General features: G+C 42.9%; 1 protein-coding gene across 16 annotated transcripts in view; it reads right to left on the reverse strand.

Annotated features, from left to right (window-relative positions):
* PTPRK (protein tyrosine phosphatase receptor type K) overlaps window positions 1-26,257 on the reverse strand; it is a 564,328-nt gene that overhangs the window by 138,046 nt on the left and 400,025 nt on the right. The gene's annotated exons all lie outside the window — the stretch shown is intronic.

The following is a 26,257-nucleotide window of genomic DNA, read 5'->3' on the forward strand; positions in this document are numbered from 1 at the left end:
TCAGGTATAGAAATCTAGGTAATATAACCATTTTAACTATGGCAGCGCGTCCAAACCAAGAGAAGTGCCGTAGGCCCCAATGATTAAGTTCCTCTCCACAACTCTTAAGGAGTGGCGGAAAGTTCCGTTCAAATGTATCCTGGAGGTGAGGGGTTAGCCACACTCCAAGATATCTGAGGGCCTTTCCTTCCCAACGGAAGGGTGAGTTTGCTTTAGTTAGTGATAACAATCTGTCTGGTAGCGATATATTGAGTGCTTCCGATTTCGTGTAGTTGATTTTTAAATTTGACATGAAGCCATATTGGGCAAATTCCTTCATCAAATTGGGGAGTGATATGTGAGGGTCAGATAGGAAGAAAAGGAGGTCGTCGGCGTAGGCCGCAACTTTGAACTCGCTGTCTCCCACATGGAAACCATTCACAGCCGTGTTTAACTTGACCGTTCTGATAAAAGGTTCGAGCGTCAATATAAAAAGTAAGGGCGACAGGGGGCAACCCTGTCTTGTCCCATTGGTGATTCCCACACTATCCGAGAGGCTACCATTGACCTTCAAGCGGGCCGATGGTTTTTGGTAGAGCGCCGCGACCCACGCCATCATGTGCGAGCCAAATCCCACACGGTCGCACACCGCCGTCATAAAGTCCCAAGCCACGCGATCGAAGGCCTTCTCCGCATCCGTAGAAAGGAGAAGGCCCTCGATCTTCCGCATCCTCGCCGCGTGTGTCAGTAACAGGGCCTTGGTTACATTGTCCTTGGCTTCTCGATTTGGCATGAAGCCCGCCTGCTCGAGACCAATTAATCCGGGGAGCAATGGGCTAAGCCTAGAGGCAAGGATTTTAGCAAACAACTTCACGTCTAAATTGAGGAGTGAGATGGGCCGGTAGCTCGAGCATGAAGTGGGATCCTTTCCAGGCTTTGGTATGACCGCTATGTGGGCTGAGAGGAAGTCCGGGGTCACCTTTCTGGGTGTAGACAGCGAGTTCAAAGCTTTTTTAAGGGGCTCTATCAGGCGTTCAGCAAAGGTCTTATAGTAAATAGCTGAATAACCGTCCGGTCCCGGACTTTTATTGGTTTTCAGCTGCCCTATCGCTGTTCCTATCTCTTCTGCTGTGATTGGTTTTTCCAATAAAGCAATGTCAGGGTCTGAGAGTTTTGGGATACCACTTTTGACCAGGTATTCTCTTATAAGCTGTGATCTATCGTCCGTCATGTGTGGTTGTCTATGCTGGGGGGGGAGGTTATAGAGTTTCGTGTAGAAACTGTGGAAGTGGTTTGCAATCTTTTCAGTCTCTACGTCTAGTCCTCCGTCCTCTCGCTTTATACCAGCAATATTATTGGCAGAAGAGCACTCTCGGAGCGCCCTCGCCAGGAATCTGCCAGTCTTGTCTCCTGATTCGTAGTACAATCGTTTTTTGAAGAACAGCATGCGTCTGGCTGTTGTGTCCAGAAGCTGCTGTAATTCTCGCCTCAATTCGAGCAATTGTTTGGCTGAGTCGATGGAAAGTGATTGTTTGTGCAGGGTTTCTAGTTTGTTGATTTGAGTGGTCAGCTTAAGTATTAAGGCCTCTCTTTCCTTTTTACGTTTGGAGCCAAGACCAATCAAGATCCCCCTAACTGTACACTTGTGGGCTTCCCAGACCGTAAGCGGGTCCGAGCCCGGGATGGCATTGAGTGTGAAAAACTCTTTCAGGGAATCGGTTAAAGAGGAAAGCGTCGTCGAATCGGTCAGGAGGGAAGCGTTAAGTCTCCAAGACGGCGAATGTCGTGAGGGGGTAACCGCCGCCATGGACAGTGATATCGGGGCATGGTCCGAGAATGTCTGAATGCCTATATGTGCGCCCGTCAATCTCGTCAGGTCGCGTTGCGTGACAAATAGGTAGTCTAACCTGGCGTATCTCGCGTGTGGGATTGAAAAATGAGTGTAGTCACGCCCCTCTGGGTGCGAGAAGCGCCAGGTGTCGATCAAGTGGAGAGATTGTAGCATCACCTTAAGCCTCTTTAGGAGTCTATATGTGATACATGACTTTCCGTTCGAGGTATCCTCGATGGGGTTCAGGGGCACATTAAAGTCCCCTCCTAGGATAATGCATCCGTTGGCAAACCCAGCAAGTTCCCCAACAATTCTCCGGCAAAAGGTGCCGTGGGCCTTGTTCGGGAAATACACGTTCGCCAAGGTCAGCGGTGATCCCTCGTATGTGCCCCTGATGAATAGAAATCTACCCCCAGGGTCGCTCAGTTGGTCTGTGACCTGAAAGGGCGCGTCTCTACTGATCAGTATCGACACGCCCTTCGATTTTGAGTCATTGTTGGTCGCGTGAAGTGCAACTGGAAAGTGAGCATTGGAGAGTCTAGGGACATGATTGGTTCTGAAGTGGGTTTCTTGGAGGAAAACAAAGTGGGGCCTACCTTTTTTTAGCTCTCTTAGTAGGGAGGAACGACGTTCCGGAATATTTAAACCCCTGACGTTGTGTGAGATCACCAGTGGACGAGTCCCCAAGGAGGAGTAGGCCATGTCGAGAGTCTCGTATGACAGAGTCGGTTGGCAGGACAATCTGAAATAGTACAGCTGCAGTAGACAAATCAGTAACAATACCTTAAAGCCTATCGACATCACAATACAATAGGTGGACTAATGCACCTTGTCAGCACAGGTTAGGAGGGGTAGGTGAGGGAAGGACCAAGGGTTGGTGCAGTTAGAGTAGAAAGAGAGATCAGAGAAGAGTAGAACGAGGAGAAAGTTAGGAGAAGGTCACCTGTCAGGAGGTCTCCCCCGCGAGGCCGAAATCGGTCCCACCAGGGGGAGTCCGCCTATGGTGAGCAGTGTGCCCTGTCTCCCTGTCAGGAGGTCAGGACACCTCGTGGGGCGTTAGGGAGGCAGCGACGGCGTGACGTCAGTACCCCAGACAATCTACTATCCGAGCAGTAGCAAAAACAGGAAATAATAATTAAAAAAAAGAAAAAGAAAGTCTCAGACAGATACTGTCAAACAGCGGGCGGCACACACAGCCCTATGAAATTAGATCTAATGATCAAACATTGATATATTTAACTATTACCCAACCTACTTGTAAACAAACCTGGTAAATTGGCGTGAACATTTAACTGTGGAGAACTATTTCAAGTCCTCTAACCCCAAACAGACAGTAGCAGTGCCCTTAGAAAGGGACCTCTGTCCTCCTGCATGCCAGTGTTGGCTGACCCTGGAGAGTAAACTAGTGCGTTTTTGAAGTTGTTGATTATCCTGTTAACTAAAAGGACAAGAAGGAGAATAAGCGATCAGGCTATCAGACCCTAGTTGCTGTATAAGGAGTATCAGATTGTTCAGGTGTAATCCCCTTCTTATGGGCCTGTGGTGATTGAAGTTTATCGTGCAGACACAGTCTCGTACCCAACAGAGAGCCACGTCCAGGGCAGGGTACATGTTTAGGCCTGAAGTTCTCATCGCGTGTATGCTGCGAGTAGCGACGGCGTCCATGAGAGCTTCGGAGTAACTGGCGTGTCTGACTGCAGTTCAGTGGAGGGGGACAGGTACACAGGGTTACAGCTGAGGGCGATAGAAGGTCTGATAATAGGGTCAGTTCTGGGCAAAAGAGAGAGGTGCAGGGGGGTCTCTGCTGCATGAGGTATCGCTTCGGTGGACATGGTTCAACTGGGAGAAGAAGTCTTTACTCACGGTTAGTCGTCAGCTCTGTTCCTGGGTGCGTCAGCAGAGCGGTTCGGGGTGTCGTTCCTCGTGCCTCCGCCACGTCCTTGTTTGGGTCTCTTCGCCAGCCGTTTGTCTGGAGTAGAGAGTGGCGAATCAGGTGGGCTACGTGTCTGCGGCGGTAGCAGGAATTCCGCGTACCAGTCGGGCAGTTCAACCTGGCCAAGGTCGAGAGCTTCGCAGAATTCGGGGAGATCAGCCGGGGTGCGGAGTGTAAACTGTCGTCCACTGCACGTAACATTAAGAGCGAAAGGGAAGCGCCACGTGTATCTGAGCTCCTTCTCCCTCAGTTTCTCCAGCAGGGGGCGGAGAGCTCTCCTGTTGCGCAGTGTTATCTGAGACAAATCCTGAAATAACATGATGGTGGAGCCATTAAAGATGATGTTATCACTCCTTCTAGCTTTGCGCATAATGTCTTCTTTCAGGACATAGCTCTCCAAACAACATATTATGTCTCTCGGTGGTGCTGTATCAGGGCCCTTAGGTCGCAGCGCTCTGTGTGCCCTCACAAAGCCAATGTCAGCGTCCTCCTGACGTTCTAGCAGGCTGTTAAAAACACTTCTCAGTGTGGTAATGATTTGGTCCGGATCTACTGACTCAGGGATGCCCCTCACACGTACGTTGCACCTCCGTCCCCTGTTGTCAAGGTCCTCTATTTGTCGGTTCATATCTATCAGGTGCTGGGCATGGACCATAGTAATCTTCTCTATCTTGTGAATTGCTCTGTCCCTGCGTTTCCCCGCTGACTCTGTGGCCGCCATTTTCTCATTGAGCACAATCATGCTCGTTTTTAAGTCTGTAAGGGCCGCTGAGAAGGTAGCTTTAATGTCAGCTGCAATCACTGACATATCTGCAAGGGTTAGTGGGTGATCAGGAGCAGACTTACTGTGCGTTGTGCCTTCAGGGGCTGACTGCGAGTCATCGCTGTAGTCTTCTTCATGATGGATCGGCGCCATCTTGGTGTTCGCAGCAGCACCGCGGCCCGTTTGTTTAAAGAGATCAGCAATGTTTTTGGAAGAGGAAGACCCCGAAGTCCGCCTCGTGCGGGATGAGGGCGTAGAGTGGAGCTTTTTGGTAGGCATCTGGGAGCTTACGGTCGGGTAAAAGATGCTAGCGGGCCGTGTGTGCCGGAGAGCCGTCTCAGCAAGCTGCCATCTCCGTCGCGCGCCAAGCCACGCCCCCCCCAGAGGTCCCTTTATATATATATATATATATATATAATATTATTATTAAAGGGCCCAGAGGTCCCCGGATGGCAACCCCCCTTTTTTTTTATATATAATTTATTTATATATATATATATATATATATATATATATATATATATATATATATATATATATATATATATATATATATATATTATATCTATATATATATATATATATATATATATATATATATATATATATATATTATATCTATATATATTTTTTTTTTTTTATTAAAGGGCCCAGAGGTCCCGGATGGCAACCCCCCTTTTTTGTAATTTTTATAAAAAAAAAAAAAAATATATCAAAGGGCTCAGAGGTCCCCAGGGCCCCATGTGGCAAACACTCTTCTTTTATTTGTTATAAATGTTTATTTTTTTTTTGTTTATATATATTTATTTTTTTAATTAAAGGGCCCAGAGGTCCCCAGGGCCCTGGATGGCAACCCCCCCTTTTTTTTTATAAATGTTTATTTTATATATTTTTTTTTATTAAAGGGCCCAGAGGTCCCGGATGGCAACCCCCCTTTTTTGTAATTTCTTTTTTAAAACAAAAAAATAATTTGTGTGTATATATATATATATATATATATATATATATATATATATATATATATATATATATATATATATATATATATATATATATATTTATTAATTAATTAATTAATTAATTAATTAAAGGGCCCAGAGGATGGCTACCCCCCTTTTTTTATATATATTTTTCTTTATTTCTTCTTTTTTTTGTAAAGGCCTCCCCCCCCGGCTTCTCAATTCGCGGCAGCCCCCCCCCCCCCCCTGTGTAGCTGTGAAGCTGTGTAAGGGGCCCCATAATTCCTGATGGCTGCCCTGGTTATAGTGTCAATTTTTTAAACGATTGGAGGATTGCAATAAAAAGTAAAATGGAATTGTACTGGAGTTTTTCTTCTTGTATATCCGAAAATATGTGGCTATTGTATGCAGCTCTGATCCACTTCACATTGTGGATGGCAGCAGCTAAAAAGTTTTGAGGCTTGAAAACTACTACGATCTGGTGAGTTTAAACCTCAGAGGGGAGTGTGACACACAGCTTGAAGGATTCTGGTGAATGGTGCACATATAACAAACAATACTAGGACCACCACCTGTGTCTTTTTCGGGCTCTTATCACCACCTGTCATTCCGTGTTTGCTTTATGTTCGCATATGTAGATTTCATACGCTTGCCAGTCATATTATATGATAAATACCTGGTACAGGTTAGGAACTTATGGTCCTGTTTATCTTGTAAATATATAATGCCGTGCACACACGACCGTTTTTAATGACGTGAATTTTTTTTTCAATTGGTCATTAAAAACAAATCGCGTGTAGGCTCCAGAGCATTTTCTCGATGTGAAAAATTGGCATAAAAAATTTAGAACATGCTCTAATTTTTCTCATCGTTTTTCACGTCGTGAAGAACATTCGTGTGTAGGCTTTAATGATGGGGAAACAAATCAGAGTTAGTCTTACCGGAAACTCAGTTTCCAGGACAGCCCTTGAGAGATGGAGCTCCTCCCTGGTCAGGAAACACATCACCTCCAGCTCTTTAAAAGGCGGTCCCTCAGGCATCTGGTCAGTTTTAATCCAAGAACCGAAGGACGGAGCTGAAATACAGTTAATAACATAAATACAATTTATATTATCCATGCATATATACCTACCTCAAAGAATAGGGTGGGAACGTGCTGTCCTGGAAGACTCCTGGAAACAGAGTTTCTGGTAAGACCAACTCTGATTTTCCCAAGGCGTCTTCCAGGACAGCCCTTGAGAGGATGTGCAAGCACTCACCAGATTAGGGTGGGACTACTGCTTGAAGGACTTTCTTCCCAAAGGCTTGATCTTGATCAATCGATAGTGTCGAATTAACGTTGACATGCTTGACCACATGGTGGCCTTACATATCTGCTCCGGGGTAGTGCCGGCTTTTTCTGCCCAGGACGTGGCTAACGCCCTTGTAGAGTGTGCCTTCAAGCCGTGTGGAGGGTCCAAGTGCAGAGTTGTGTACCCTTCCAAGATGGCCATTTTAATCCATCTGGCTATTGCCCTTTTGAAGCCTGTTTTCCCTTTCGATTTCCAGAAAAAAGAACAAACAGGGCCTCCGATGTTCTAAAGCTTTTAGTTGCTTCCAGATAGGCAAGGAGGCATCTTCTGACGTCTAGCCGGTGTAACTGTTCTTCTTTGCTATTTGCAGGCTTATTGCAGAAGGAAGGTAATATGATGTCCTGACTCTTGTGAAAAGAGGAAGCGACTTTTGGAATAAAGGACTGGTCATTCTTTAAAATCACTCTATCTTCCAATACCCGCATGTATGGTTCTCCGATTGACAGAGCTTGAAGTTCGCTGACTCTGCGAGCAGAAGTCATAGCGACTAATCAGTCTTAAAGATGCCTCTGATATTGGCTCAAAAGGATCTCTAATGACTGCTTTCAACATAATGGATAGGTCCCATGTCGGCACTTTTCGGCATGGGGCCGGGCGTTGTTTAGCAACTGCTTTACAAAATCTATTAATAAGCGGATCCTGCTGTAAGGAGCGCTGAACGTAAACTGATAGGGCAGCAATTTGTACTTTAATCGTGCTTAAAGCCAACTTCTTATCAATGCCCTCTTGTAAGATTTCCAAAATTGTTGGAGAATCGTATTCTCTTTTAGCCAGAGATAAAAAAAATTCCAGTGCTTCAGGTAAATTGCTCTGGTATTCGGTTTACGACTCTCTAACAGAGTTTTAATCACTCTGTCCGATAGACCCTTGGATTTCAGGATATCTATTTCATATACCAGGCCGCCAGATTCAAGAAGGCTGGATTGTGGTGCTGTACTGGACCTTGAGACAGCAGATCCTGACTGTACGGTAACATACAAGGTGGTCGATCTACTAAGGAAAGTAGAAGTGAAATCCACGCCCTTTTTGGCCAAAAAGGGGCTATTAGGATAAGGGAAGTCTTCTCCGTCCTGAACTTGGAGAGGACTCTCGGTAAAAGATGAAGAGGGTTGATTTCTCCTGGTTGATGATCCATCCTACTTGAGTCAACCACTGCTGGGCGACCACTAGATCTTCCGGCAGTTTTTGCTTTGTTGGTGCCAGGAACACCAAGTTGTCTAAGTAGGGAACGACTGTTATGGCCTGGAGTCTTAGGGGGGGCCAGCGTCTCCGCTAGGATCTTGGTAAAGATCCTTGGGGACAAGGAGAGGCCAAAGGGGAGGGCTTGGCTCTGAAAGTGGTAGATCTTCTCCCCCACCCGAATGGCTATGCGGAGGAATTTCTGGGAGCTTTCCCTGATATGAATCTGAAGGATGCCTACCTTCATATAAATTTTTTCCATGAAACAGTCTTTTTGAAGTAAATTCTTGACAGAATAGATTGACTCCATCCAGAACTTTTTGTACCGAATGACCGTGTTCAACGGTTGTAGGTTGAAGATCAGGCGATATTTGCCTGATGGTTTCCGCACCAAAAAGACGTGAGAGGAAAAACCTTGGCCTTCCTCTTGTTTGGGAACTGGTATTAGGACCTTCTGATCTACAAGTTCTCCTATGAGATGTTGTAATGCTTGAGCTTTTGTCAGGTTCTTTGCCAGTTGTGTAACCAAGAATCTTTTTGGTGGTACTTGGTTAAACTCCAGAGCATAGCCCCTTTCTATGGCTCCCCTGACAAAACTGTTGGAGGTCAGTATTTTCCATTGTGGAAGGAAGTCCCCCAATCTTCCTCCCACTTGGATCCTGGCATCACTGAGCCTTGGGATTTTTGTCAGGAGGGTTAAAAGAGCACGTTGGCTTTCTTCTTCCCTCCTTGTGCTTCCCAGGGTCTATTTGGCTTCCCTTTTTCTTGAGTTTTCTTCTGCCCTTTAAAAGGGACGGAAAAACTTCCTGGGACCTGACTTTCTTTTCAGGAAAAGTCTTCTTTTTATCCGCAGTGTGTTCTAACGCTTTATCTAGCGGAGTGCCAAACAAAAATGTACCCAAAAATGGAACGCTACAAAGGCGTAATTTAGAGGCGGTATCTCCCGGCCAGGTTTTGAGCCAAAGAGTTCTCCTCGCTGCCACTGACAGAGAGGCTGCCCTGACTGAAAGCTTTACTGATTCTGCCGAGGCATCTGCAATAAAACCTACCGCCTTTAACAGCATGGGAAAAGATTTTAGCAACTCTTCTCTAGGGGAACCTGTCGTCAGGTCTTCCTGCAATTGTTTGAGCCAAAATTCCAAATTACGCGCTACACACGTGGTTGCTAGGTCTGGCTTAAGGTTAGCCATAGCCGTGTCCTAGGATCTCTTGAGGATAACATCCCCCCTTTTATCCATGGGATCCGCTAAATGTCCCATATCATCGAACACAAGGTCTGAGTGCTTTGATACCTTTGCTAGGGGGGCATCCAGTTAGGGGACTGGTTCCAGACCGCAGTGGGGTTCTCATCAAAAGGGAATCTCCTTTTTTTAGACCACCTGAAAAGAAGGGCCTTTTGTCAGGTTCCTCCCATTCCTTAAGTACCAAGTCTGAAACCAGCTTGTGTACTGGGAAAATCTGTTTTTTCCTGCTTAACCCCTGATACATCCTATCATGCCGTGAGAGCGAAGTTTTTTCCTCCTCCAGCTCCAACATCTCATGAATGGCCCCAATTAATTAATCTACCTCCTGTTGGGAGAGCTTGAATCTGGTGGGGGTGCGGGAGTCATCCTGATCATTTTCTTGCCCAGAATCTGGCTGGGAAGAATCCGAATCAGAATTTTTAAGGGAAAGCTCCTTATTCTCCACAGGATCACCTGCTCCTGATGCTACTGGAATTGGAGAGGTGGGCACCTCTTGCTGCCTGGCAGTTGGACATGGAATTTGTGAATCAGCAATGAGCTTTCTGAAAGATTGGAAAGTGGCCTGCATTTCATCTTTAACCACTTAAGCCCCGGACCTTTAGGCAGCTAAATGCCCAGGCCAGGTTTTGCGATTCGGCACTGCGTCGCTTTAACAGACAATTGCGCGGTCGTGCGACGTGGCTCCCAAACAAAATTGGTGTCCGTTTTTCCCCACAAATAGAGCTTTCTTTTGGTGGTATTTGATCACCTCTGCAGTTTTTATTTTTTGCGCTATAAACAAAAATAGAGCGACAATTTTGAAAAAAATTCAATATTTTTTACTTTTTGCTGTAATAAATATCCCCCAAAAACATATATAACATTTTTTTTCCTCAGTTTAGGCCAATACGTATTCTTCTACCTATTTTTGGTAAAAAAAAAAAAAATCGCAATAAGCGTTTATCGATTGGTTTGCGCAAAATTTATAGCGTTTACAAAATAGGGGATATTTTTATTAATTTTTTTTTTTACTACTAATGGCGGCGATCAGCAATTTTTTTCGTGACTGCGACATTATGGCGGACACTTCGGACAATTTTGACACATTTTTGGGACCATTGTCATTTTCACAGCAAAAAATGCATTTAAATTGCATTCTTTATTGTAAAAATTACAATTGCAGTTTGGGAGTTAACCACAGGGGGCGCTGAACGTGTTAGGCTTCAACTAGTGTGTGTTTACAACGGCAGGGGGGTGTGGCTGTAGGTCTGATGTCATCGATTGTGTCTCCCCTATAAAGGGGATGACACGATCGATGCGCCGCCACAGTGAAGCACGGGGAAGCCGTGTTTACATACGGCTCTCCCCGTTCTTCAGCTCCAGGGAGCGATCACGACGGAGCGGCTATAAACGAATAGCCGTGCCGTCATCCCGGATCGCTCCCCGAGGTAAGCCACTCACCGCACGCAGCGGTGGGGGTCCCGATCGGACCCGCGGAAAGGCAAGGACGTATATATACGCCCATCTGCCTGTCCGTGCCATTTTGCGGACATAAATAGTCGTGCGGCAGGCGTTAAGTGGTTAAAAGAACCAAGAAATTTGTTAAGTGGGGAATCCTCCTCGCTGTTTATTACAGTTGTAATACAGGGACCACAAAAAACTTTTGGTATAACCAGATGCAAGTCTTAAATTACATGTGGCACACGTCTTTTTGTCTCTGGAAGGGACTTTTACACTGTGGTCTTTTGGATCTTTCTGACAAGGAAGAAAAAAGAGGGAGAGAGGGGTCTCTTTTAGTAATATACACAAAACAAGTGCCCTCCTCCCCTGTCCTAAGGTGCCCACTGAGCTCTACATAGGTACAAAGCCCTATCTAGCTCCCCTTTTACACAGGTGAAAAAGCACAGGAAAAAAGGTTCTGGCACAGCCAGCCTACCTGTGAAGAGCCAGCGCCAGACTCCCCTGGAGCGTGTGCAGCGTCCATACTGCTCCGGTATGCAGGCAGAGTACAGCCCATGCTTGCTGCCTTTATTCGCGCCGACTCGGCCTTCCATCCAACCCTGCGCCAGAAAGCGGAACCAGAGCTTCCGTGCACAGTGATGACACACATCCTGGCCTGGAGGCTACGCCCAGCGACTTCCGGGTCACGGCGCCAAACCGCAAGGGAAAGAGCTCTCCTGCCGACACAGCCTATGCAGGCCATCACTGCCCACTCCCTCGCCGGGCACCGGAAGGAAGGAGGAACGGGGAACTCCATGCCCAAGCGGAGGGAACCCGTGGCTACAAGCGGAGAGATTTAAACAAGGTGAGGGGAAAAAAACAGCCCAGCTGTCTTCCCTCAGCCCTTGGAGATGACACTCTCCCGGATCCATTCCCCTGTGAAAAGACGGTTCATCAGGTGACACGTCTCCTCCGTCTGAGGAAACACAAAAAACTGACCAGATGCCTGAGGGACCACCTTTTAAAGAGCTGGAGGTGATGCGTTTCCTGTCCAGGGAGGAGCTCCATCTCTCAAGGGCTGTCCTGGAAGACGCCTTGGGAAAAGTGCATGCTCAGAAGCAGTAAAACTAGCATTTGTAATGGAGATAGCACATTTGTCACACTGTAACAGACTGAAAAGCATGAAGACTGAAAAGCACGAATCGTCTCTCACCAAAATTTACCAACAAGAAATCAGCAAAAGCAGCCCAAAGGGTGGCACCATCCGAATGGAACTTCCCCTTTATAGTACATGTTGTACGTCACCGCGCTTTGCTCGAGCATTTTTTTTTCCACTGAAAGGCAGGCTTGACAAGAATCATGTTGAGAAAAACGTTGTTATCCCATGACATGAAAAATCAGATTTTTACACACAGTATATACATACGCATAAAAAAATGGCAGACTTGGCCTGGGGGTAAATTGGAACTCCAGCTCCCCCCCCCCCCCCCCTGACCTAAAAGATCCTACTCTCTCCGATTGCACGGATATCTGATGCTCAGGGCTTTTTTTTTTCTTGACATCCAGCACCATAATATTTTCCTGGCAGCGCCTGCACAGTAGACATTTATGAGCCGTTGTAGTAATTTATAAAGATTACGGTAGTGTTAAAATAATATTTTATTGTTAATGACCATCTTTTTACCTACCATCATTAACAAATAGCCTGTGAAAGTCTACACATATGCACATAAGTCAACATTTAATTTGTTTTGATATGTGGTTTTAATTTTAGGTTCTAATGTGTCTTTTAAATCAAAAAGTTTGAAATCTCTTCTGCTGATAAATGCAGATGACTGGAGATTCCAAGGAATAAATGAGCTCCAAGTATTGCATCTTGAACTACTCCAGCAATTTCTCCTTAATTAGCTAGAACTGCTTTAGTGTAATGAAAGCTATATGCAGTACATAATTTCTAGTACATGCTTTTTTTTACATCACCCAGTTATACTTTTGATTACAGCACAAAAACCTCCACATATGTGGCAATTACAGACCAAAAGAAGGGTAAACAGATTTACTTTTGGCTCTTTGCTTCACTCTGTCTTACAATATGTTAGATGCAAGAATTTGCAAATGAAGTACGCCTTGTAATCTGTGAACAAAGCTCCTTGTAATACTTGTGCCTGCATTTGCGACGGTTAGCCAGGGACAAAAAATAAATAAAAATGAAGCATTAACTGAGCTGAATCACAATCTAACAAGCTGACTGGGTTCACATTTCTACATCAGCTTTTTTAATCGTTTTTCCTGCATTTTCTTGGTGCATTTTAATACATTTTTAATCCCCCCCCCCCCCCCGTTGATGTCTATTGGGCCAAGAATTGCACTAGGTCACACCAAAAAAAGGGCCTACACATTCTTCTAAGTCACACAGAAGCACGTTGCATGTGTGTGAATGGGTTCTATAGACAAAAATTACTCTTGTTTTCTATTTTTGAGAAACAGCCAAAGCATGACAAATTGCACAGGTTTGAACAGAGACTGAAGGTCATTAACTGCTGAAGGCAGTGTAAATATTCACTTCTGCGAACAAGGCACATTTCCGTTCTGACAGGAGGGAAGTGATGGATTTTGTGTCCCTGCAAAGCAGGGAAAAATGCATCACTTCCCTTAGTAAAAAAGCACCTAACAGTACATGTAAACACTGGCTAGGCACACAGTTGACCCTTTGATCACCCTAGATGTTTAACACCTTCTCAGCCAGTGCCATTAGTACAGTGACAGTGCATATTTTTAGCACTGGTTCCCAAAAAGTGTAAAAAGTGTCAGTGTCTGACTGGCTGCCGCAATATTGCAGTCCTGCTATAAGTTGCTAATCACCGCCATTACTAGTATTATATATACAGCCCTCAAAAAATCCACTCGCCTGTTCGCATTTTGCGAGTGGATTTTGAGGGCTGGCGAGGAAGAGCTGCCTGGAAGAGGCAGCAGGTTGTATGGGAGTCCTTCTCCCAGCGCTCGCAGAGGGGAAGAGAGAAGAGCAGGCTGGTTGATCAGAATGCGGGGACATCACTAGCGACTTTCATTTCAATAGCCGAGTGTTCCCTGAACTCACTGTCACACACAGCCAAACCCCCTGGTCCTGGGGTATTTGATAGACAGATCACCCGTCCAATTCCGGTACAAGTGACGTGTATCAAAGTTCCCCGGCCAGGGGGCAGGGCTGTATGTGTCGCCGAGAAGCGGGAAATTTAAATGAAAGCTGTTCCAGTGATGTCCCTCAGCGCTCTTATCTGGCCGGCAATGCTCTTCCTCTTCTGCTCCCCTGCATTGGTGGACACGGGCGAGGCTGCATTGGTGGACATGGGCAAGGCTGCATTGTCGAGCATGGTTAAAGTTGCTTAATTCTGCATAAAATATTTTGTAATTTCATGAGATAGTTTGAGGGTGTGTTTAGGGGCGGAATTAGGGGTGGGGCAGGGTAGGGGTCGGGCGGGGAAACTGGTGGCGAGTAACCCTTGAGGCCTGGCACTGAGTAGCTCAGGACTTGAAATTTTGAGCCCTGTCAGATATAGATATACAACATATTGACTCGAGTATAAGCCTAGGGTGGGAAAATGCAGCAGCTACTGGGTAAACATTGCTTATCTGCAGTCCCACTGTGCCCAGTTGCAGTCCCACTGTGCCCATTTGTAGTTGTACCTTTCATTACTAAAGCAGCATGTGTCTCCTGTGTAATGCAGTCTGTTCCGCTGTCCATTGAAACAAAGCCCTGCCTCCTCCTTGTCTGTCCGTGATCAAGGAACACCGATACGATGCTGGGAAATTGTATCAGTGTTCCGCCTCTCGGCGGCGGCGGAGGTGCCCATCACAGACGAGGAGGAGGTGGTGGTGCCTATCACAGATGAGGCGGCAGGAGCTTTGTTACAATGGACGGGCGAACAGAATGCATTACACAGTGGGAGACAGCGTGTTTTAGTAATGAAAAGGTACGGCTCACTCGAGTATAAGCCGAGGGGCAGTTTTTCAGCCTAAAAAATGGGCTGAAAAACTTGGCTTATACTCGAGGATATACAGTATATACTGTATATATCTAACACACAACAAAAATTCCAGCATACATACCAGTGTTTGAAGAGGCTATAACGTTTGCGCAAACCAATATACGCTTATTGGGATTTTTTTTTTATGAAAATAATGTAGCAGAATACATATTGGCCTAAATGTATAAAGAAATGAGATTGTTTTTCATTTTTTTTGTATTGGATAGGTTTTATAGCATGACCACACAATTGTCAGCTAAAGTAACAGGGCCATATATCTCAAAAAATGGTCTGGTCATTAAGGGAGGTAAAGTTGTTTTTAAAGATACAAATATTTTCAAGCAATTAGAAAGATTGTACCTCTACCTGCAATACCCTGGCTGGATAAAGGTTGACCACAAGGCAAAATCATGCACTTGGGAAGGCATAATTATTGCATGTACCATCCTTTAACAGATACAGCATATGACTAGTTAGAAAAGGATAAAATTTGTAGTACATGCCATATGATTTCAAATTTTATCAGTGTGAAAACTGAAATAACATTGATTTGGTGACTATTCAACTTGTTCAAGAGAAACAAATGAGGGGAATATTAAAACAAGCGCACACCAAAACTTTAGCAGCTATGCATAGCAACCAATCAGCTTTGATCCTTCATTTTCAAAGCTTAACTGAAGATGCTGAATCTATAAGCCAATTGGTTGCCAAGCACAGCTGCTTCAGAGTCTGTCGGCTCCAGTTTTGATAAATCCCCCTCATTGTGTCTGATGAAATGTTACTACAGGATTCTGAGGTATACTAATTTTATATCTTGTGTACATGTACAGTTGACCAACATACATCCTAGTGATGTTTAGCAAGGCTGATAGCATAACTCTTAGCCAGCATAGTTATCGATGTTCAAGCTCTCTAAAAAGAGGATGCAAATCATTACCTTGTGAAGGCATATATTAAAATAAACCCGTTGGGCCCCTGAGCACTTCAAACAGGGCATGCATAAGCAAAAGTTAAAGCAGTATGAAAAGTGATTGTAAAGTTAAATCTTTCAAAAAAAAAATTATACTTCCCTCCTCTGTGCAGGGGTTTTGCACAGGGTAGCCCGAATCCTCTTTCTTGGATCCCACTTCGCTGCTCCTGGCCCCTCTCTCCTGTCGAGTGCCCCGATAGCAAGTAGCTTTGGGTCACAACAATAAACTTAATGTTCATATAACCCTATTTAAGCTCAATACTGAAAGAAAATCTCAGAGGCTAAAATACATCATCTACTCAGAAGAGTGTCCTATAGCATTGATTAAGGAATGACTATGCCCAATGAGCTCAGGGGAGATTGAGGATGTTGAGCCAGTTTGTCAAAGACCATAATAACTAAAGAAAAGAAAAACAAGTTTGCCAAACCTTATTGGCATCACAAGACAAACAACTAGACATTGGTTGATAACCTGCAAAATTAGCCCCAGTATCAGTGATCTGGCTGATGTTTATGAAAGATGCAATTCTACATTGAAACACATGGACTGCCATCCCAAACCTCCAGTAGATGCTTGTTGCGCAACTGTCTCTGGCTTCAATACTGACCCGAAGTAAATTGGCAGCAACTAGCAAAGTCTGAATGGATCTGCATACATGTCCAGGTCAGGGACTCAAGTATTGAAGCCAACAGATCAGTATGACAGGCACGCTTCTAGAAATTTCAGAAGGAGAGGTTAACCACTTAACCCCCGGACCATATTGCTGCCCAAAGACCAGAGCACTTTTTGCAATTCGGGACTGCGCCACTTTAACTGACAATTGCGCGGTCCTGCGACGTGGCTCCCAAACAAAATTGGCGTCCTTTTTTTCCCCACAAATAGAGCTTTCTTTTGGTGGTATTTGATCACCTCTGCGGTTTTTATTTTTTGCGATATAAACAAAAATAGAGCGACAATTTTGAATTTTTTTTTTAACTTTTTGCTGTAATAAATATCCCCCAAAAATATATACAAAACATTTTTTTTCCTCAGTTTAGGCCGATACATATTCTACATATTTTTTGTAAAAAAAAAAAAAATCGCAATAAGCGTTTATTGATTGGTTTGCGCAAAAGTTATAGCGTTTACAAAATAGGGGGTATTTTTATGAATATATTTTTTTTACTAGTAATGGCGGCGATCAGCGATTTTTTTCGGTACTGCGACATTATGGCGGACACTTCGGACACTTTTGACACATTTTTGGGACCATTGGCATTTTTATAGCGATCAGTGCTATAAAAATGCATTGGATTACTATAAAAATGCCACTGGCAGTGAAGGGGTTAACACTTGTCCCTGTGTGTTATCTTACTGTGGGGGGGGGTGGCCTCACTAGGGGAAACACTGATCCTCTGTTCATACATTGTATGAACAGAAGATCAGCATTTCCCCTGCTGACAGGACCGAGAGCTGTGTGTTTACACACACAGCTCCCGGTCCCCGCTCTGTAACGGCTGTAGCGGGTGCCCGGCGGCGATCGAGCCCACCGGGCACACGCACGGGAGTCGGGGGCGAGCGGGGCGCGTGCGCGCCGCCCCTAGTGGCCGCTCGAAGAACGGACACATAGCTACGGGCTCTCGCCCAGGAGAGCCGACCTGCCGCCGTATAATGACGGTGCGCGGTCGGGTAGTAGTCAACAATGTCTGTCCACACATTTGTCTGAGCACATTTTCTCTTTCCTTTTCTCTGTGAAAAAAAAAAAAAGCTGAAGACTTTAAGTACACATTTGTACAGAGTGCTTTCAAGCCTCATAAAGCTTGTTTTTCTAAGAGAGCAGGAAAAATATTCTCCCGCTGAGTGGGCATGAGCTGAGCTTTCATAGCAGATTATATATATGAAAAAGGAGATATAAAAGATAGTAAGCAGGTTGTAAGGTAAAACTGAAGCTTAGAACACCACTCATGCTACTTTCTAAGGAAATAATTAGCAGAAATTATTGTACGATTACATGGCACACACTGAGTTAACTATATCTTTATGCACCATTATAGGCACTGTAAGCTTGAGAAAAACTGATCTTGCCTTAGTGGTGATTTAGTTAATAGCACTTGCCAAGGACCATTGCTTACAACCATTCTCTCAGCAGGAGTCTACCAAGTGAAGCTGGCAGGGTAGCAATAGATAAAACAGTTTTCCCTAAGAAAGACATTATAAGCCATTATAAGTGATTTAAAGCTATTGGATTATTTTTCACTATACATCATCAATGCCAGCGGGACGTGGTTCAATATTCATAGTATAAACTATAGGTAGCAATGCAAAAATTGTCACCATGTACAGTTTAGGAAGAATTTCACTTTGTCGCATAATACATACCATGTATACTGTGTAATAAAAATACGGTGAAAGAACTGTATGAATAAAAGGGTATTTATGTTACAGGAATGCAATATTACATTGATAAACAATGAAGGCAGAGCACACCTGGACTACAGTTTATTCCGGTGGAAAAAAATAATGATAATGCACAAAGTGAAGTTACAAAACTTGTATTACTAGACTTCGCACATTTTTACTCCTTTTATAGCAACTGAATAAACAATGGAAAGATCGTTTTAGAAATGTGCATAATACAAGGATAATATACCCCTTGGTTGCTGCCATTACTGATCATTTATGTTCAATATTGTATACCAGAAAAAAAAAAGTAAAGAGGCAATATAAAGCGCCCTGGCCTTACTCCAGCCGTATGCTTCCAGATGCATTTCCTTTTAATTTATTTTTTTAAATTTCTTTATTTTCGAAAAAGTTGAAGTTTGCAGACGTGTGAAAGGCAAAACATAATAATGTAACAAGGAAAGTCTCACAGTTGGATCAAATACAAAAACATACAGTAAAACAAGGCATAGGTGATCATGTACAACACTGCAGACTTCAAATTGGTCAACATACAACAGGAGCATGTAAGGCACAGAGGAGCATCAATAGAAACCGCCAACACACACTCATGAGCTTGAAAAGTTCAACTATATATAAAAAACAGTGTACAGGGGGGGGGGGACACACAGGTAGAGTCTCTCACCCTGGACACGTAGGCCAAGTCCAGGGGGACAACCAGGTTGCTCCTGAAGGTAGTTCATTAACTTTAGAAAACCAGAGGGACTTTGATGGCGTATTCTCAGACCTCCAGCATATAATTTATATTATATTTCTTAATATGTCGCTCCTAGAGATGTAGCAGGCATGTCTAAATCTATGTTGGTCAGGTATTTCATTATACCGATCACCTATTGCCAGAAAAAAAATCGGAGTTTGGGACGATCCTGAAAGATATGCAACATTTTACTTCCTTCAGCGCCACACTGCCAGCATGTACTAGAGACCTGAGAAAAGATAAGGTGCAGGGTTGTAGGCACCCTGTACCATCTAGTCAGAATCTCATAACTGGTCACTTGAACCTTGGTGGCGATGGAAGACTTCTGTGCAAACTTTCAGATGCATTTCTGTCGGTGGAAATACTGTTCTTCGCTTACTGTCCATTTGAATGGGCTGCCTAATACACCACAACCAAGCAAAAATTGTGCATGCAGCATTTTTCCCAGCGCAATACACCACAATGCAAACTCATGCGTTGCACTGGAAATAAGACAATCAGAATAAATGGCACTGCACCAATGCCAATTATCATACCTCAGTGGCATTAACAGGCCCTAAATGATTTTACCTGCTGTCTCAAAGTGGACTTGCCAAATCTGAATACAAGTACAGGCAGAGTATGTGAATTGCAGGCCTAGGCTACATACAGGGCCTCAACTTCTGCTGTAGATGGTACTTTGCCATCTATAGATGGTACTGTTCTGGCCATTCTGCAGTCCAATGCCACAGTTTTTACTGACCATTAAGGTTCTAGCATTATATTGTTGAACCGCTTGGAGAGAAGAAAATCAATCTGGGCAGAAGTCAAGGTCCAGTGTATAGCATACATACATTTCCAAATAGAAAAAAAGGATCAATTTAAAGAGCATCACAATTGTATAAAACACACAGTGCTTGTACATCAGCATTAATGTTAGCTTAGCTAGTGTTTAAAAACACTTCTACAAATCCATATAGTTTTGAAAATGTGTGTGAATGTTACAGTGCAACATTCAATGTAGGATATCCCTAGGTATTTTCTGTATTAAATAGAAAGATGCCTGGCACATTTCTCAAGTCAAGGTGAGTACACTGTGCTATCAGAGGCAATATGATAATTAAATATCAAACCACTTGGTATTGCTACAGTGAACTGACAAAGATGAATTCATCCAATCTTTTATGAGAAATTATTTTAATGACACAAGAATTATTAAATGCTAAAGAGTTCCTGACCCTGGCAGATTCTTGATTAATGATGAATGACTTGCGCTACTAGAGGGGTTAGAGATCATGAAAAGGACACACTGCAATCAACATTTCTTCTTATGAAGAACTATATATATATAGATTATAAAAAAGAAAGTACATTTCCTGTTGCCATCACTAAGGTTTCTGCACACATTCAGTTTTATACCCTGGGGTGTATAAAGCAAATAGAAATATGCAGGAAATACCTTTCTATTCTATCCCAGTACACAACCCCCTCTCATTCCTGGGCTGGTTTATACACTTCTGGTTGAATTAAAACAAAAACAAAAATTCCTCCATCCACACTATACAGCACAGATGGCTGAATATCCCGCTGCAGCTACTGCATATCGACAGCTGTCACTGCCAGCTGTCAAAATACCAAAATTAGCAGCTGCACCTGAATGGATGCAACTGCGGCTCAGTTCACAATTTTCCACCCAGCTTCTTTAATGGTTTCTTTTAACAAGCCATGTCAGGTGGGAGGCAGTCAATTAAGCCACCCACTGACTGAATATCAGATGGTTTTCAGGAACCAGTCAAAATTTGAATAGTGTATGGCTGGCTTAACATGCCTGCTATGACTAGGGATGATGTGTGGGTTTGCAGCTACAATGGGCTCAAAATCAGGGATTGGTTCGAAACTCAGAGTCCAGTGGAATTTATGTTCCATTTACCTTGAATTGTAAAGAGATTAGTTGATGATTTCACTTTCCCCAACAGTCTCCTAATGCTTGCAGATGTCACAGATTATTGACAAGGCAATCTGAGTGGTTTTAAAAGATAGGCAAAAGCAGCATGTAGTGGGCTGGGCCAGGGTCTTCGTTCTAGATCATGGGTCTTCAAACTACAGGGAGTGCAGAATTATTAGGCAAGTTGTTTTTTTGAGGATTCATTTTATTATTGAACAACCATGTTCTCAATGAACCCAAAAAACTCATTAATATCAAAGCTAAATATTTTTGGAAGTAGTTTTTAGTTTGTTTTTAGTTTTAGCTATTTTAGGGGGATATCTGTGTGTGCAGGTGACTATTACTGTGCATAATTATTAGGCAACTTAACAAAAAAAAATATATATACCCATTTCAATTATTTATTTTTACCAGTGAAACCAATATAACATCTCAACATTCACAAATATACATTTCTGACATTCAAAAACAAAACAAAAACAAATCGGTGACCAATATAGCCACCTTTCTTTGCAAGGACACTCAAAAGCCTGCCATCCATGGATTCTGTCAGTGTTTTGATCTGTTCACCATCAACATTGCGTGCAGCAGCAACCACAGCCTCCCAGACACTGTTCAGAGAGGTGTACTGTTTTCCCTCCTTGTAAATCTCACATTTGATGATGGACCACAGGTTCTCAATGGGGTTCAGATCAGGTGAACAAGGAGGCCATGTCATTAGTTTTTCTTCTTTTATACCCTTTCTTGCCAGCCACGCTGTGGAGTACTTGGACGCGTGTGATGGAGCATTGTCCTGCATGAAAATCATGTTTTTCTTGAAGGATGCAGACTTCTTCTTGTACCACTGCTTGAAGAAGGTGTCTTCCAGAAACTGGCAGTAGGACTGGGAGTTGAGCTTGACTCCATCCTCAACCCGAAAAGGCCCCACAAGCTCATCTTTGATGATACCAGCCCAAACCAGTACTCCACCTCCACCTTGCTGGCGTCTGAGTCGGACTGGAGCTCTCTGCCCTTTACCAATCCAGCCACGGGCCCATCCATCTGGCCCATCAAGACTCACTCTCATTTCATCAGTCCATAAAACCATAGAAAAATCAGTCTTGAGATATTTCTTGGCCCAGTCTTGACGTTTCAGCTTGTGTGTCTTGTTCAGTGGTGGTCGTCTTTCAGCCTTTCTTACCTTGGCCATGTCTCCAAGTATTGCACACCTTGTGCTTTTGGGCACTCCAGTGATGTTGCAGCTCTGAAATATGGCCAAACTGGTTGCAAGTGGCATCTTGGCAGCTGCACGCTTGAGTTTTCTCAGTTCATGGGCAGTTATTTTGCGCCTTGGTTTTTCCACACGCTTCTTGCGACCCTGTTGACTATTTTGAATGAAACGCTTGATTGTTCAATGATCACGCTTCAGAAGCTTTGCAATTTTAAGAGTGCTGCATCCCTCTGCAAGATATCTCACTATTTTTGACTTTTCTGAGCCTGTCAAGTCCTTCTTTTGACCCATTTTGCCAAAGGAAAGGAAGTTGACTAATAATTATGCACACCTGATATAGGGTGTTGATGTCATTAGACCACACACCTTCTCATTACAGAGATGCACATCACCCAATATGCTTAATTGGTAGTAGGATTTCGAGCCTATACAGCTTGGAGTAAGACAACATGCATAAAGAGGATGATGTGGTCAAAATACTAATTTGCCTAATAATTCTGCACTCCCTGTATGGCCCTTCAGTTGTTCAGGAACTACAATTCCCATCATGCCTAGTCATGTCTGTGAATGTCAGTTTTACATTGCCTTATGGGATGTGTAGTTCCGCAACAGCTGGAGGGACATAGTTTGAGGATCCCTGCTCTAGATCATAACAATGGTTCAGGTTTTATACACTTCCAAAGTTGATTATATTGTGATACCCTTGTTTTAATACAATGTCTGGTTTAAAAGAAGCACATCATTAACAGCACCAAAAGTAGACATTAGTCAAGTCCTGGACAAAACAGTAGTTGTTTGAAATCTACACCACTGGTGGATTATGACGACACCAGATGTCAACAGCAAAGAGAAAACCAGACCCTCGATGTCTGAGATTTAAAGCTTATCTCCACCTGTAGGGCTCATTTATACCACAATCTGCGTTCATTGAGCATTTCTGCATGTGCATTTTCAGTATGTTTGCATGCATTCTGTGTGTTATTAGGAAACAAAAAAATATTTACATTGTATTTTCTTTACCGAGTTGCATGTCTATGTGTTTGTGTTTGCATTTGTTCTGTGCTTTCCTGTGTAAAAAATGCAGCATGCACACAAAAGCACTGCGGTGGTGTAAACTAGGCTCAATTGCAATGCATTAATTTTTCTTGCATATGCATTTGTACTGCATTTCAAATGCAACTGACTGAATTTGGTGTTAAATGAGCTCATACTTCCAATTTTATCCATTATTATACAGTGCCATGTTTCGGCAGTAGGATGGGAATTTTCTGCCCACACCCAGAACAAAATAGTCGGGCGGCACGCTACTCAACCATTCATCACTTGACTATATTTATTTAGAGAATGTACAGGTGGAGATCAGATTTAAACAACACTGGTTCCACCTGCATACTCCCTAAGGCTACATTCACACCTGAGCATTATCCGCCCGTAAAATCTCAAAAGTTCCAAAACACCCAACAAGCAAAATCCCATTCATTTCAATGGCACCTGTTCACATATGAGCATTTTGTCACCTAAAGCAAAATTCCTAAAGTTCACAAGAGTACATGAGATTATTTTTGGGCAGATTACAAGTGTTTTTGGCCCCATAGACTTCAACAGAAATGCCTGACTTGAGCAAAAAGACGCACATAAAACACCCATAAAAATATTCCAATAGCATCTCTCCACCCCCAATTACCTCTCACTCTCCTCCCCTAGTGCTTAAATTGACTAAACAAAAATGCCGGATGCTGTGAAAACGCGTGTATTACACTTAAATGCTTTGAAAAAGCTTGTAAAGAAACAGAAAAAAAGCTTAAAAAAAAAAATCTCAAAACTATATGCTCAAGTGTGAATGCAGCCTAATGCCCCGTACACACGATCGGAAAATCTGACTTTTTCGCTTACTAGCCGATACCAGAATGTACAATTTTTGTTTAGAGAGTACAATTGTCCGAAAATACACTACATGACATCACTTTCAATTTCTTTTTTTTTTCTGTCGTACGAGAATTTGTGACTTTAGTAACCTATTCAATTGGGTCACTAAAGTCACAAAAATCCTCATTACTACAGAAAAAATAAAAAACAAAATTGGAAATGTAGTGCATTTGTATTGCATCTTCAGACAACTGTACTCACTAAGCGAAAATCGTACAATCTGGTATCATACAAGGAAAATTTTCGTGCTAGTCCGATCTAATAATATCGGATGAACTGTTATAATCAGCTCTCAAAAACCCTGTACCAACAATCCGATTATCGCATTGAAAGCGGTATTTTTCGTCCGATTTTACTGATACCAAAATTTGGAATGCTGGATTCTAATTTCACAGATCTAAAGTGGTGGTAGATGTAGGGGTGTATTTACCTTTTTCATATGAATATTATTTCTATTGTAGAATACTTTTCTAAAAAAAAAAAAAACCTAATCTATTGTTTAAGAAAACCAATACACCATGACATTTTTGTGAGTCTAATGCCTGCACACATATATTGAAATAAGTTGACTGTCTCTATGGAGGGTACTTCCATTTCATATGACTGTAGGCGTGTGTAACCATTGTTAAATAACTGAAAATAGGTTGCAAAAGCTCCTTTACGTGTACTGTAGTCAGTACTATGTGATTGGAATTTAGTTTAACATACAGTGACCCTTATTCAACATTGATGAAATACAAGTGTCTGATCAATACTTGAAGCAAAGATAGGTCTCTAAAGAGAGCAGTAAATGAAATCCTCTGTGACACTGCAAATGCTGATCTGAATTGCATATGACAGGATAAACAGCACATAGACCAAAGGACTGTGGGACAATGATCAAAGTGGCAAGTTTCACTGTGACAGTTATTGCCACCCCACCGCTTCTGTGTCAGATAGAAGGCTCAGCAACAGCATAATTAGGAGCACAGTGAAAGATAAAAACTAACAGCTCAGCAGAGGATGAGTAGCATAAAGTGTGAGAGCAATTGTAGAGCGAGGTTATAAAAAAAAAACAGAACTGAAAGACGCTAACAGATGGGAAAAACACCACCTGGGAGAAGGAAAGAGACATATCATTGAACAAATGCACTAATGATCCAGTAACCTCCATTAACCTGGATGGATGATAATGGATAGTTAACTGCACATTAAGCCACTTCTCACTAGAATGGATAGAGGTCTTTAAGCAGAAAGTGCTTGTCTAAATTCTTCAAGGTGGGATTTTACAGAAGGCAAGATTAAGGGAAAAATCCTGCATTTTCTGGAGTGGATAACAAATAAAAGCTGTAGTGCAACCTGCATATATCAACACAACATAAACACAGTACACATCTCCTAACTTGTAAAAGGTCATTTATTTTTATTTTTTAATAACAAACCTGTCTATACTACTTATATGCTCTGTACAATAGAATACAATTGCACAGAGCAGCTACGAACCTTCTCTTCTTGGGTCCCCCGCAAGTGCTTCTGGCCCCTCCTCTCTGTCCAGTTTCCCCATGGGAAGCTGCTTCCCATAGGAGCACTTGTTCATGCTTGCTCCCAAGCCCCACTGCTGCATCCATTGACACAGACAACAGGACTCGGCCGCGGAGAACCACTTTAAAAATACAAAAATAAATATATAAATGTCTTGACAGTGGTGGAAAATACTGGATTTGGATAATCATCTGTAGTCCATGAGGGAGCAAAATTGCATGTGACCCTTGATTAATACTCAGTCTAACCCAGAATTGAGAGATGGTGCCTGCATGTATCACAGGTAAATATGTATCTTTTTCTGTAGGGACTTTGACATATTTTTGGGATTTTTACGTTGAGATTTATACGTTTATGTTGTGTTTATATATACAGGTTGTGCTACATCTTTTATTTGTTATTTTGTCAGAAGGTGGAGTGAAATGACTTTATGGTGCGAGCTGCAGCTGGAGATATTGATATTTTTTATATAACGGTCATTTTGGGTTTGTTTTTTAGACTGCGCCAATTGCTTTTATTTATTTTCTGGAGCAGTTCCCATATATTTGCATTTACAAATGTGCTTCAGAAAGCAAATTTATATTCTCCCAGGTTGAATTTTACAAGCTGATACATGATAAAAAAAAAAACACAAAAAAAAGAATTTATAAATATATAAAACTTTTCCACTCACACACTGCTAAACAAGCAAGACGTTTCCTTCCTAATGCTGCCAGCTTTTTACCAATTCTACAGCTGTTCTCCGCAACATGGTCCTGCCGAGCACACTTTTCAAAGATACATTTATCATTTCACCCCGGCTTAGCCTCTTTCCCACAATAAAAGATATGTGCCTGAAAACAGGCATGTGGCAGGTGAAAGCACTTTATATGGTTAGACACAAAG

Source organism: Rana temporaria, chromosome 4 (genome assembly GCF_905171775.1).
Source record: "Rana temporaria chromosome 4, aRanTem1.1, whole genome shotgun sequence".
Lineage (NCBI taxonomy): Eukaryota > Metazoa > Chordata > Amphibia > Anura > Ranidae > Rana > Rana temporaria.